This window comes from Scyliorhinus canicula, chromosome 15 (assembly GCF_902713615.1).
Source record: "Scyliorhinus canicula chromosome 15, sScyCan1.1, whole genome shotgun sequence".
Lineage (NCBI taxonomy): Eukaryota > Metazoa > Chordata > Chondrichthyes > Carcharhiniformes > Scyliorhinidae > Scyliorhinus > Scyliorhinus canicula.
The window spans coordinates 88,725,677-88,739,436 of record NC_052160.1 but is presented as its reverse complement, the minus strand read 5'-3'; the positions used below and the strand labels follow the sequence as shown (position 1 = coordinate 88,739,436).

General features: G+C 50.8%; 1 pseudogene; it reads left to right on the top strand.

Annotated features, from left to right (window-relative positions):
* Nucleotides 1–720: 720 nt before the first annotated feature.
* Nucleotides 721–11,077, top strand: LOC119978166 (annotated as a pseudogene).
* Nucleotides 11,078–13,760: the final 2,683 nt, after the last annotated feature.

Below are 13,760 nucleotides of genomic sequence, written 5' to 3'. Positions count from 1 at the left end.
ATCAGGAGCCCAAACACCAACCTGAAATTAAAACTGCCTAAAGCGGGACAGGTGAGAAAATCAGGTCCTCACCCCTTCACCCGTCAGAATTGGCAGAGAATTTGGGGCGGCGTGGTTTGTTATGATCTGGAACGTACTCCGAAAAGTGGTGGAAGCAGATCCAGTTGTAACTTTCAAAGGGGAATCAAACCAACACTTGGAAAGGTAAAAAAAGGTTAAAAAAATTCAGGCCTACAGAGAAAGAACAGTTCCTTCAAATAGTCAGTGCATGTTAATGATGGGCTGAATGGCCTCCTTCTGTGCTTGATGATTCTATAACTTCTAGATGAGAAGTTCAAGAAATTAGATTTAATTTAAATTAGATCCGTCTCCATCACATCTTACAGCGACACACTTATTTGTAGCTGCTGCTATTATCTTCTACTTTGTATGAACATTGCATATTTATGATCTGATGCCCTTAAATATTGCCCTCATATGAAATGCAATTTTAAAAAAAAGTAAATTTAAAAAAATGTAATTTAAAAAAAATGTAATTAAAAAAAATATAATTTTAAAAAAATGTAATAAAAATGTAAAAAATGTTCCCAACCCTTTGGCAAACATTTATTGTCCATCCCCACCTGATATGAAATGAGCTGCCTCTTGAGCTGCTGCAGTGGATGTGGTATAGGGACACCCACAGGTAATAAGCACAGATTGGAATTTATTGCACAAAATATGTGGCATAAAAACCAGGCCATTCAGCCCTATCAGCCGCTGCCAGCTGTCCTGGACGGTCCTGCGAAGGAAGATTTGAAGCTGTTCCAGCGAGGAGTCTCCAGAATCTCATCAGCCGCTGTCACACGCACAGTGAACGTCAGAAACACAGTATGCGCTGGACAGAGGCTAACGTGCATCATGGACAATCTCTCAGCTCCAGGGCTGCCCAGTAATCAAGAGTTTGAGTGGAATCCAAACCTTCAATCCAGTTCCAACCTGCAATCACAGAACAGTGTTAACTTAATGCTGTTGGTATCACTGTGACCTCACACATCTCCAATAATGGTTAGTCACCCAGTTCCGAATTCTACACAAGGTTTGGTTGGTTAGCTGCTGGCACCTTTGGCCAAGGGACCAATCTTTCAGTGCGATCCTAGGCGGCTGGCAGGTTACAGCATCATCACTGCGCCCGACCCAACCTGCGCCCCGACACAGCCTGCGCCCCGACACAGCCTGCGCCCCGACCCAGCCTGCGCCCCGACCCAGCCTGCGCCCCGACACAACTGTTATGGGCCAGGGCTTAGAGAAGCCCAAAGTGTATCATGGAGTTCACCTGGCCCACAACATTTGTAATTCTGAATTCACCAAATGATCTAGAGATAGTCTTTTGATGGCAGAGAGAACAGCAGTACACCTGCTTGGTCTGGCTTCAGCTCCAACACGGAAAATGAAACTAAAACATACCCTGCAGTAAACAGCCTAAAACTAAAGTAAAAAGCTGACAGACAGCCTAGCTCCACCCACTCTCTGACATTACTGCAGTAGTAAACACCCATTTCTTAAAGGTACTCTCACTACAGATATTTATATACACACTCATTTATAAACACTGTTCTTAAAGGTACCTACGCCTGACGCTGCGGTCGACACAACCTGTAACTCACACTGTGTCCATCAAAACCTGTAACTCACACTGTGCCCATCAAAACCTGTAACTCACACTGTGCCCATCAAAACCTGTAACTCACACTGTGCCCATCAAACCCTGTAACTCACTGTGCCCATCAAAACCTGTAACTCACTGTGCCCATCAAAACCTGTAACTCACACTGTGCCCATCAAACCCTGTAACTCACTGTGCCCATCAAAACCTGTAACTCACACTGTGCCCATCAAAACCTGTAACTCACACTGTGCCCATCAAAACCTGTAACTCACTGTGCCCATCAAAACCTGTAACTCACTGTGCCCATCAAACCCTGTAACTCACTGTGCCCATTAAATCCTGTAACTCACACTGTGCCCATCATAACCTGTAACTCACACTGTGCCCATCAAACCCTGTAACTCACACTGTGCCCATCAAAACCTGTAACTCACACTGTGCCCATCATAACCTGTAACTCACACTGTGCCTATCATAAACCTGTAACTCACACTGTGCCCATCATAACCTGTAACTCACACTGTGCCCATCAAACCCTGTAACTCACACTGTGCCCATCATAACCTGTAACTCACACTGTGCCCATCATAACCTGTAACTCACACTGTGCCCATCAAACCTGTAACTCACACTGTGCCCATCAAACCTGTAACTCACACTGTGCCTATCATAACCTGTAACTCACACTGTGCCCATCATAACCTGCAACTCACACTGTGCCCATCATAACCTGTAACTCACTGTGCCCATCAAAACCTGTAACTCACACTGTGCCCATCAAAACCTGTAACTCACACTGTGCCCATCAAAACCTGTAACTCACACTGTGCCCATCAAAACCTGTAACTCACTGTGCCCATCAAAACCTGTAACTCTCACTGTGCCCATCAAAACCTGTAACTCACTGTGCCCATCAAAACCTGTAACTCACACTGTGCCCATCAAACCCTGTAACTCACTGTGCCCATCAAAACCTGTAACTCACACTGTGCCCATCATAACCTGTAACTCACACTGTGCCCATCATAACCTGTAACTCACACTGTGCCCATCAAAACCTGTAACTCACACTGTGCCCATCAAACCCTGTAACTCACACTGTGCCCATCATAACCTGTAACTCACACTGTGCCCATCATAACCTGTAACTCACACTGTGCCCATCAAAACCTGTAACTCACACTGTGCCCATCATAACCTGTAACTCACACTGTGCCCATCAAAACCTGTAACTCACACTGTGCCCATCATAACCTGTAACTCACACTGTGCCCATCATAACCTGTAACTCACACTGTGCCCATCATAACCTGCAACTCACACTGTGCCCATCATAACCTGTAACTCACTGTGCCCATCAAAACCTGTAACTCACTGTGCCCATCAAAACCTGTAACTCACACTGTGCCCATCAAAACCTGTAACTCACACTGTGCCCATCAAACCCTGTAACTCACTGTGCCCATCAAAACCTGTAACTCACACTGTGCCCATCAAACCCTGTAACTCTCACTGTGCCCATCAAACCTGTAACTCACACTGTGCCCATCAAACCCTGTAACTCTCACTGTGCCCATCAAACCCTGTAACTCACACTGTGCCCATCATAACCTGTAACTCACACTATGCCCATCATAACCTGTAACTCACACTGTGCCCATCAAACCCTGTAACTCACACTGTGCCCATCAAACCTGTAACTCACACTGTGCCCATCAAACCCTGTAACTCTCACTGTGCCCATCAAACCCTGTAACTCACACTGTGCCCATCATAACCTGTAACTCACACTGTGCCCATCATAACCTGTAACTCACTGTGCCCATCATAACCTGTAACTCACTGTGCCCATCAAAACCTGTAACTCACTGTGCCCATCAAAACCTGTAACTCACACTATGCCATCATAACCTGTAACTCACACTGTGCCCATCAAACCTGTAACTCACACTGTGCCCATCAAACCCTGTAACTCACTGTGCCCATCAAACCTGTAACTCACACTGTGCCCATCAAACCCTGTAACTCACACTGTGCCCATCAAACCCTGTAACTCACACTGTGTCCATCAAACCCTGTAACTCACACTGTGTCCATCAAAACCTGTAACTCACACTGTGCCCATCAAACCTGTAACTCTCACTGTGCCCATCAAAACCTGTAACTCACTGTGTCCATCAAACCCTGTAACTCACACTGTGCCCATCAAAACCTGTAACTCACACTGTGCCCATCATAACCTGTAACTCACACTGTGCCCATCAAAACCTGTAACTCACACTGTGCCCATCAAAACCTGTAACTCACACTGTGCCCATCAAAACCTGTAACTCACACTGTGCCCATCATAACCTGTAACTCACACTGTGCCCATCAAACCCTGTAACTCACACTGTGCCCATCAAAACCTGTAACTCACACTGTGCCCATCATAACCTGTAACTCACACTGTGCCCATCATAACCTGTAACTCACTGTGCCCATCAAACCCTGTAACTCACACTGTGTCCATCAAAACCTGTAACTCTCACTGTGTCCATCAAAACCTGTAACTCACACTGTGCCCATCAAAACCTGTAACTCACACTGTGCCCATCAAACCTGTAACTCACACTGTGCCCATCAAAACCTGTAACTCACACTGTGCCCATCAAAACCTGTAACTCACTGTGCCCATCAAAACCTGTAACTCACTGTGCCCATCATTTTTTTATATAAATGTTTTTATTCAGTTTTCATATTTTATATTGAACAAATTACAAATTGTTAGGAGAGAAAAAAAAAAACAAACACGCAAAAATTAACATACATATTTACAGGTAAGCATCTTCGTAGTAGTAACTGCGCCCCCCCCCCCCCCCCCCCCCTCAACATGTTTATTTAGTTTGGTTTTGGGCCTTAGCTAGCCATCGAACCCCCGTAACGAACCTGTAGCCCCCCCCCCCCCCCCCCCCCCTCCCGCTACCTTCCCCCGACTATTCTTCCTCTTGTACATTGGCCACAAATAGGTCCCGGAACAGTTGCATGAATGGCTCCCACGTTCTGTGGAAGCCGTCGTCCGACCCTCGGATGGCAAATTTGATTTTCTCCATTTGGAGAGATTCCGAGAGGGTCGGACGGCCAGTCCGCAGCTCTGGGCGGTGCTGCTGACCGCCAGCCAAACAGGATTCTACGGGCGGGCGATCAGGGAGGCAAAGGCAAGGGCGTCCGCCCTCCTCCCCAGGAATAGATCTGGCTGTTCTGAAACCCCGAAGACCGCCACTATCGGGCATGGCTCCACCCTCACTCCCACCACTTTGGACATAACCTCGAAGAAGGCTGTCCAGTACTCCACGAGTCTGGGGCAAGACCAGAACATGTGGGCGTGGTTGGCCGGGCCTCTTTGGCACCGTTCACATCTGTCTTCCACCTCCGGGAAGAACCTACTCATACGGGTTCTTGTTAAGTGGGCTCTATGTACCACTTTTAGTTGCGTCAGGCTGAGCCTTGCGCACGTGGAGGTGGAGTTGACCCTATGCAGTGCTTCGCTCCAGAGTCCCCACCCTATCTCCATCCCCAGGTCGTCCTCCCATTTCCTCCTTGTTGCGTCCAGTACGGTGTCGTCCCTGTCTACCAGTCGGTCATACATGTCACTACAGTTCCCTTTCTCTAGGATACTTGCGTCCAGTAGGTCTTCCAGTAGTGTCTGTCGTGGCGGTTGTGGGTACGTCCTTGTCTCCTTTCGTAGGAAGTTTTTGAGCTGCAGGTACCGTAGCTCGTTCCCCCCAGCTAGCTGAAATTTCTCTGTCAGTTCGTCCAGTGTTGCGATCCTGTCGTCCGTGTATAGGTCCCTGACTGTCAGTGTCCCCCCGTCCTGCCTCCACCTTTTGAAGGTGGCGTCAGTCAGTGCTGGTGTGAACCTATGGTTGTTGCAGATGGGAGCCCTGTTCGACATTTTGGTCAGGCCAAGTTGCTGCCGCCAGTTGGTTCCAGGATTGGAGGGTGGCTGTCACCACTGGGCTGCTGGAGTGTTTTTTGGGTGGGGATGGGAGTGCTGCCGTGGCGAGGGCCCGGAGGGAGGTTCCCATGCAGGAGGCCTCCTCCGCACGCACCCACTCAGCTTCTGGCTCCTGGATCCATCCCCTTACTCGCTCGGCTGTTGCTGCCCAGTGGTAGAATTGTAGATTCGGGAGGGCTAACCCTCCCCTGGTTTTTGTTTTTTGTAAGACCTTCTTTGGGATCCTAGCATTTTACCCCCCCATACGAACGCCATGATGAGTTTGTCCAGCGCTTTGAAAAAGGCCTTGGGGATGTAGATCGGAATGGATCTAAACAGGAAAAGGAACCTGGGCAGTACGTTCATTTTGATCGTCTGGACTCTCCCCGCGAGGGAGAGCGGGAGTGTGTTCCATCTTTGCAGGTCCTTTTTAACTTCCTCCGTCAGGCTGGTGAGGTTCCATTTGTGGATCCCTTTCCAGTTACTGTGCCCATCATAACCTGTAACTCACACTGTGCCCATCAAACCCTGTAACTCACACTGTGTCCATCATAACCTGTAACTCACACTGTGCCCATCAAACCCTGTAACTCACACTGTGCCCATCAAAACCTGTAACTCACACTATGCCCATCAAAACCTGTAACTCACTGTACCCATCAAACCTGTAACTCACACTGTGCCCATCAAAACCTGTAACTCACTGTGCCCATCAAACCCTGTAACACACTGTGTCCCATCAAACCCTGTAACTCACACTGTGCCCATCAAACCCTGTAACTCACACTGTGCCCATCAAACCCTGTAACACACTGTGCCCATCAAACCCTGTAACTCACACTGTGTCCATCAAAACCTGTAACTCACACTGTGTCCATCAAACCCTGTAACTCACACTGTGCCCATCAAACCCTGTAACTCACACTGTGCCCATCAAACCCTGTAACTCACACTGTGCCCATCAAAACCTGTAACTCACACTGTGCCCATCAAAACCTGTAACTCACTGTGCCCATCAAACCCTGTAACACACTGTGTCCATCAAACCCTGTAACTCACACTGTGCCCATCAAACCCTGTAACTCACACTGTGCCCATCAAACCCTGTAACACACTGTGCCCATCAAACCCTGTAACTCACACTGTGTCCATCAAAACCTGTAACTCACACTGTGTCCATCAAACCCTGTAACTCACACTGTGCCCATCAAACCTGTAACTCACACTGTGCCCATCAAACCCTGTAACTCACTGTGCCCATCAAAACCTGTAACTCACACTGTGCCCATCAAACCCTGTAACTCTCACTGTGCCCATCAAAACCTGTAACTCACTGTGCCCATTAAATCCTGTAACTCACACTGTGCCCATCATAACCTGTAACTCACACTATCCATCATAACCTGTAACTCACACTGTGCCCATCAAAACCTGTAACTCACTGTGTCCATCAAAACCTGTAACTCACACTGTGCCCATCATAACCTGTAACTCACACTGTGCCCATCAAAACCTGTAACTCACACTGTGCCCATCAAAACCTGTAACTCACACTGTGCCCATCAAACCCTGTAACTCTCACTGTGCCCATCAAAACCTGTAACTCACTGTGCCCATCAAACCTGTAACTCACACTGTGCCCATCAAACCCTGTAACTCTCACTGTGCCCATCAAAACCTGTAACTCACTGTGCCCATCAAAACCTGTAACTCACACTGTGCCCATCAAACCCTGTAACTCTCACTGTGCCCATCAAACCCTGTAACTCACACTGTGTCCATCAAAACCTGTAACTCACACTGTGTCCATCAAAACCTGTAACTCACACTGTGCCCATCAAACCCTGTAACTCTCACTGTGCCCATCAAAACCTGTAACTCACACTATGCCCATCAAACCCTGTAACTCACACTGTGTCCATCAAAACCTGTAACTCACACTGTGCCCATCAAACCCTGTAACTCACACTGTGCCCATCAAACCCTGTAACTCACACTGTGCCCATCAAACCCTGTAACTCACACTATGCCCATTAAAACCTGTAACTCACACTGTGTCCATCAAACCCTGTAACTCACACTGTGTCCATCAAAACCTGTAACTCACACTGTGCCCATCATAACCTGTAACTCACACTGTGCCCATCAAACCCTGTAACTCACACTGTGCCCATCAAACCCTGTAACTCACACTATGCCCATCAAAACCTGTAACTCACACTGTGCCCATCAAACCCTGTAACTCACACTGTGTCCGTCAGAACCTCTAACTGCAACTAACAAGGAGTTAAAAGAAACGGTATGAATAGTGTATTCTGTAATCCTGGTTAAAGACTCTTGTGTAAAATGTGCTGACTTGCCAGTGTAACAATTGCTGACAGGCTTTGACGGAGACTTGTCTCTCATGGATCTCACTGCCTGGTCACAAAGTGCTCGGTCAGCTTTGTTGACCTGTGGCTGACATAACTGTCTGTGCCTTGTCATGTCAGAACTAGCAGCCCAAAGTGCAGCACAGCATTAAAGCGGGGCGGAAGTGGTTGGTAAAGGCTAAAAGGTACAAACAGGAAGCACGGGTTCTTCTTACACCTCTGCTTATTCTCAGGCCTGGTCATTCTCATGTATTTTCCATATTCCAGGGACAGAGACCACAGGAAGCACCAGTACACTGATAGTTTATGCAGCTTAAGGATCAGGCAACAGTTCAATTGGAGGAGTCAGTGGGCAGCACGGTAGCATAGTGGTCAGCACTATTGCTTCACAGCACCGGGGTCCCAGGTTCGATTCTCGCTTGGGTCACTGTCTGTGCGGAGTCTGCATGATGTCCCCGTGTCTGCGTGGGTTTCCTCCGTCTGCTCTGGTTTCCTCCCACAGTCCAAATATTGGCCATGATAAATTACCCTTAGGTTAGATGGGGTTGCCGGGTTACAGGGATAGGGTGGAGGTGTGGGCTTAAGAGGGGTGCTCTTTCCAAGAGCCGGTGCAGACTCGATGTGCCGAATGGCCTCCTTCTGCACTGTAAATTCTATGATTCAATGATTCTTGCTGGGCTAGTTGGTTCCAGCTCAGTCCTGAGCTGTGATCTCAGATGTGGCTTTGTGGGTAATAAAATTGGTCTAAGTGTCGCCAAATGAGGAAGCCAGGTAAGGCTCAATGACCTGGTTTGAAAGTAGCTGTGTGTGTGTGTGTGTGTGTGTGTGTGAGTGTATGCCTGTAGCAGGCAGCATGGTAATACAGTGGTTAGCACAGACTTTTCACAGCTCCAGTGTCCCGGGTTCGATTCCCGGCTTGGGTCACTGTCTGTGAGGAGTCAGCGCGTTCTACCAGTGTCTGCGTGGGTTTCCTCCGACAGCTTCGGTTTCCTCCCACAGTCGAAAGATGTGCAGGTTAAGTGGATCGGCCCCCTTTGTGTCCAAAGGTTAGGTGGGATTACAGGGACAGGGCAGGTGATTGAGCCTGGATGGGGTGCTCTTTCAGAGGGTCGGTGTAGATTTGACAGGCAAAATGGCCTCTTTCTGCCTCCTTCTGCCCTGTTGGCAATCTATGGTTCTATGGTCATGGCAGCACAAAATTTCAGACATGAAGGTGACCATAGCCAGCCTCAACATCAATGGCAGCAGGGAGACACAGAGCATAGAACAGTACAGCACAGAACAGGCCCTTCGGCCCTCGATGTTGTGCCGAGCAATGATCACCCTACTCAAACCCACGTATCCACCCTATACCCGTAACCCAACAACCCCCCCCCCCCCCCCCCCCCCCAACCTTACTTTTTTAGGACACTACAGGAAATTTAGCATGGCCAATCCACCTAACCCGCACATCTTTTGGATTGTGGGAGGAAACCGGAGCACCCGGAGGAAACCCACGCACACACAGTTCCAGAACTTCTTGGTCCTCAGGGACATGAAGTATGTGGCATCCTTCCTGCAAGAAACCCACACTACTCCAGGAAACAAAGCCATGTGACTCCTGGAGCGACAAGGCGTAGGTCAACTGAGTCACCAGTCCTCTGTTCCCAGCAGGGTGGCTACCTTGTTGGCCCCGCATTTTCTGATGGAACTCTTGGGGGTCAAGAGCCTCTCCAGGGGCAAGGTACCAGGGCTGGATGACCTGAACATGAAGTTCTTCACGGAGTTCTAGGGTGTCCAGGGGAGAGACGACGTGGGCGCCCTGGCAGCACGAGTGGATAGTACTGTGGCTTCACAGCGCCAGGGTCCCAGGTTCGATTCTGGCTTGGGTCATTGTCTGTGCGGAGTCTGCACATCCTCCCCGTGTCTGCGTGGGTTTCCTCCGGGTGCTCCGGTTTCCTCCCACAGTCCAAAGACGTGCAGGTTAGTAGATTGTCTATGTTAAATTGCCCTAGTGTCCAAAAAAAGGTTGGCACAGTAAGAAGTCTTAAGTGGGTCGGTGCAGACTCGATGGCTGAATGGCCTCCTTCCGCATTGTATGTTCTAACACCAGGTTAAAATCCACAGGTTTGTTTCGAATCTTTTAGATGAAGAATTCACCTGAGGAAGGAGCAGTGCTCCGAAAGCTAGTGATTCAAAACAAACCTGTTGGACTTTAACCTGGTGTTGTAAGACTTCTTACTGTGCCCACCCCAGTCCAATGCCGGTTCTCCACATCAAAAAAAAGGTTAGGTGGGGTTATTGGGATAGGGTGGAGGTGTGCGCTTAAGTAGGGTGCTCTTGCGGCACTGTGGCGGCGCTTCCACTCCTCGGCTCCCGAGGCCGGGCCGGGGCTTTGGAGTCGAATCCGAAACAGCAAATTGGGTTTCTGGACACGGAGTCTTGTTAATGATTACAAAGAAGCCTGCAAAGAGATTGTTGTAGGAGCCAGATCACCCAGGCAAAGCAGGTTTTACTGCACGCTCCTCACAGGGCATGTGTTTGTGGATACAAAAAACCCCTGTGACAAATCCTTTCATGCCTCTCGGTTGGAGTCATCCAACCAGCTTTTGATCCTGTCGCCTTGGGTCCGGAACAGCCGGGCAGACCGACATGTCCAGAATCTGGTGACCGCCAAAAACCAGGGTCGACTCCGCACCAAAACCTGCTGCTCTTCTCTCTGGTGTACACAGCACCCTATGATGCAAAGACCAGTATATACAATACACAGTGTGAGTATTTGAAACCACGGTGGTCAGACTTTCCAAATGGGGTTTTAGACATCGGTTTCTTTGGGAAATGGTGGATCCTTAGTTCAAAAATGAGAGACTGGGACGTTAACGATGATGAGTTTGTTTCCTTGCCTGCTGAGCTGCAGACCGTCACATCACAAAATCTCCACTCGGCTGAGAACGAGAGACTAGTTTAAAGATCCAGCCCGTCATTCTTGGTGAAGAGGACACACAGGTGGGGGAAGAAGGCTGGCAACACGGCAGCACTCCGCTGCAACGAGCAACAAAACACCCAGATTTGTTTGAGTGCGCAAACCTAGCCTTGCAGCTTTAATCCTCCCTGGCTGGTTGAAAACGTTACTTAACCGTTACTGTGTTGTTGTAAAAGGATACGCAAGCTAAAAGTAGGGTGCTCTTTCCGAGGGCCAGTGCAGACTTGATGGGCCGAATGGCCTCCTGCTGCACTGTAGAATCTATAATTCTATGTAACAGGGCGAGGTCAGGCCAGGCTGGGTTCAAAATCAGTCACTGCTTCATTCAGCTGACTCTTCAGTGGCAAATAGCTGAGGATGAGGGGAACAGAGGGACTGCAGCCAACTGAGAAAGCTGCTTGTAAAGTTTGGGAAAAGCAGAGGGAGCGAGAGAGAAAAAAAGGCACTTCTTTTTATGAAGGAAATCGATTTCTTTAGCCCAGTCTTCCGGCCGCACAGAGACTCTGCCAGCACCAGATGGCACTGGTTCGAGATCTCATTCAGTTCCATTTCAGAATGATTTCTCAAATCAAGAGAGTTCAGTTAAGGTCTCCCAATCACCAAAGAGTATTGCTGAACTCAACCGAGTGAGTGAGAGAGGAGCTGAGGGAGAGGGAGAGGAGCTGAGGGAGAGAGCAGCTGAGGGAGAGGAGTTGAGTGAGTGAGAGAGGAGCTGAGGGAGAGAGGAGCTGAGGGAGAGAGGAGCTGAGGGAGAGGAGTTGAGTGAGTGAGAGAGGAGCTGAGGGAGAGAGGAGCTGAGGGAGAGAGGAGCTGAGGGAGAGGAGTTGAGTGAGTGAGAGAGGAGCTGAGCGAGAGAGGAGCTGAGGGAGAGGAGCTGAGGGAGAGAGAGGAGCTGAGGGAGAGGAGCTGAGGGAGAGGAGCTGAGGGAGAGGAGCTGAGGGAGAGGGGCTGAGTGAGTGAGAGAGGAGCTGTGAGAGAGAGGGGAGCTGAGGGAGAGAGAGGGGAGCTGAGTGAGAGAGAGGGGAGCTGAGGGAGAGAGAGGGGAGCTGAGGGAGAGGAGCTGAGGGAGAGAGGAGCTGAGGGAGAGGAGCTGAGGGAGAGGAGCTGAGAGAGGGAGGAGCTGAGGGACAGGAGCTGAGGGAGAGAGGAGCTGAGGGAGAGGGAGAGGAGCTGAGAGAGAGGAGCTGAGAGGAGGAGGAGCTTGAGGGAGAGAGGAGCTGAGGGAGAGAGGAGCTGATGGGAGAGGTGAGGAGCTGAGGGAGAGGAGCTGAGGGAGAGAGAGGAGCTGAGAGAGAGGAGCTGAGGGAGAGAGAGAGGAGCTGAGGGAGAGGGAGAGAGCTGAGGGAGAGAGGAGCTGAGGGAGAGGGAGAGGAGCTGAGGGAGAGGAGCTGAGAGAGAGAGGAGCTGAGGGAGAGGGAGAGGAGCTGAGGGAGAGGAGCTGAGGGGAGAGGGAGAGGAGCTGAGGGAGAGAGGAGCTGAGGGAGAGGAGCTGAGGGAGAGGAGCTGAGGGAGAGGAGCTGAGGGAGAGGAGAGAGAGGGAGAGGAGCTGAGGGAGAGAGAGGAGCTGAGGGAGAGAGAGGAGCGAGGGAGGAGGAGCGAGGGCTAGGGAAGGGAGAGGAGAGAGAGGAGCTGAGGGAGAGAGAGAGGAGCTGAGAGAGAGAGAGAGGAGCTGAGGGAGAGAGAGAGGAGCTGAGGGAGAGAGAGAGGAGCTGAGGGAGAGAGGAGCTGAGGGAGAGAGAGAGAGCTGAGGGAGAGAGAGAGGAGCTGAAGGAGAGAGAGAGGAGCTGAGGGAGAGAGAGAGGAGCTGAGGGAGAGAGAGGAGCTGAGGGAGAGAGGAGCTGAGGGAGAGGGAGAGGCTGAGGGAGAGGCTGAGGGAGAGCGAGAGAGCTGAGGAGAGAGAGGACTGAGGGAGAGAGAGGACTGAGGGAGCGAGAGAGCTGAGGGAGAGAGAGGACTGAGGGGGAGAGAAGGAGCTGAGGGAGAGAGAGGAGATGAGGGAGAGAGAGAGGAGCTGAAGGAGAGAGAGAGGAGCTGAGGAGAGAGAGAGGAGGGAGAGAGAGGAGCTGAGGGAGGAGAGGAGGTGAGAGAGAGGGAGAGGAGAGTGAGAGGAGCTGAGGGAGAGAGAGAGGAGCTGAGGGAGAGAGAGAGGAGCTGAGGGAGAGAGAGGAGACTGAGGGAGAGAGAGAGAGGAGCTGAGAGAGGACTGAAGAGGAGCTGAGGGAGAGAGGAGCTGAGGAGAGAGGAGCTGAGGGAGAGAGGAGCTGAGGGAGAGGGCTGAGGAGAGGGGCGGTGAAGGGAGAGAGAGGAGCGGAGAGAGAGAGGGGCTGAGTGAGAGGAGCTGAGGGAGAGAGGAGCTGAGGGAGAGGGAGAGGAGCTGAGGGAGAGGAGCTGAGGAAGAGGAGCTGAGGGAGAGGGAGAGGAGCTGAGGGAGAGAGGAGCTGAGGGAGAGGAGCTGAGGGAGAGGAGAGAGAGGGAGAGGAGCTGAGGGAGAGGAGCTGACGGAGAGAGAGGAGCTGAGGGAGAGAGGAGCTGAGGGAGAGAGGAGCTGAGGGAGAGGGAGAGGAGCTGAGGGAGAGAGAGAGGAGCTGAGAGAGAGAGAGAGGAGCTGAGGGAGAGAGAGAGGAGCTGAGGGAGAGAGAGAGGAGCTGAGGGAGAGAGAGTGGAGCTGAGTGAGAGGGAGAGGAGCTGAGTGAGAGGAGCTGAGGGAGAGAGAGGACTGAGGGAGAGAGAGGAGCTGAGGGAGAGGGAGGACTGAGGGAGAGGGAGGAGCTGAGGGAGAGGGAGGAGAGCGAGGGAGAGGAGCTG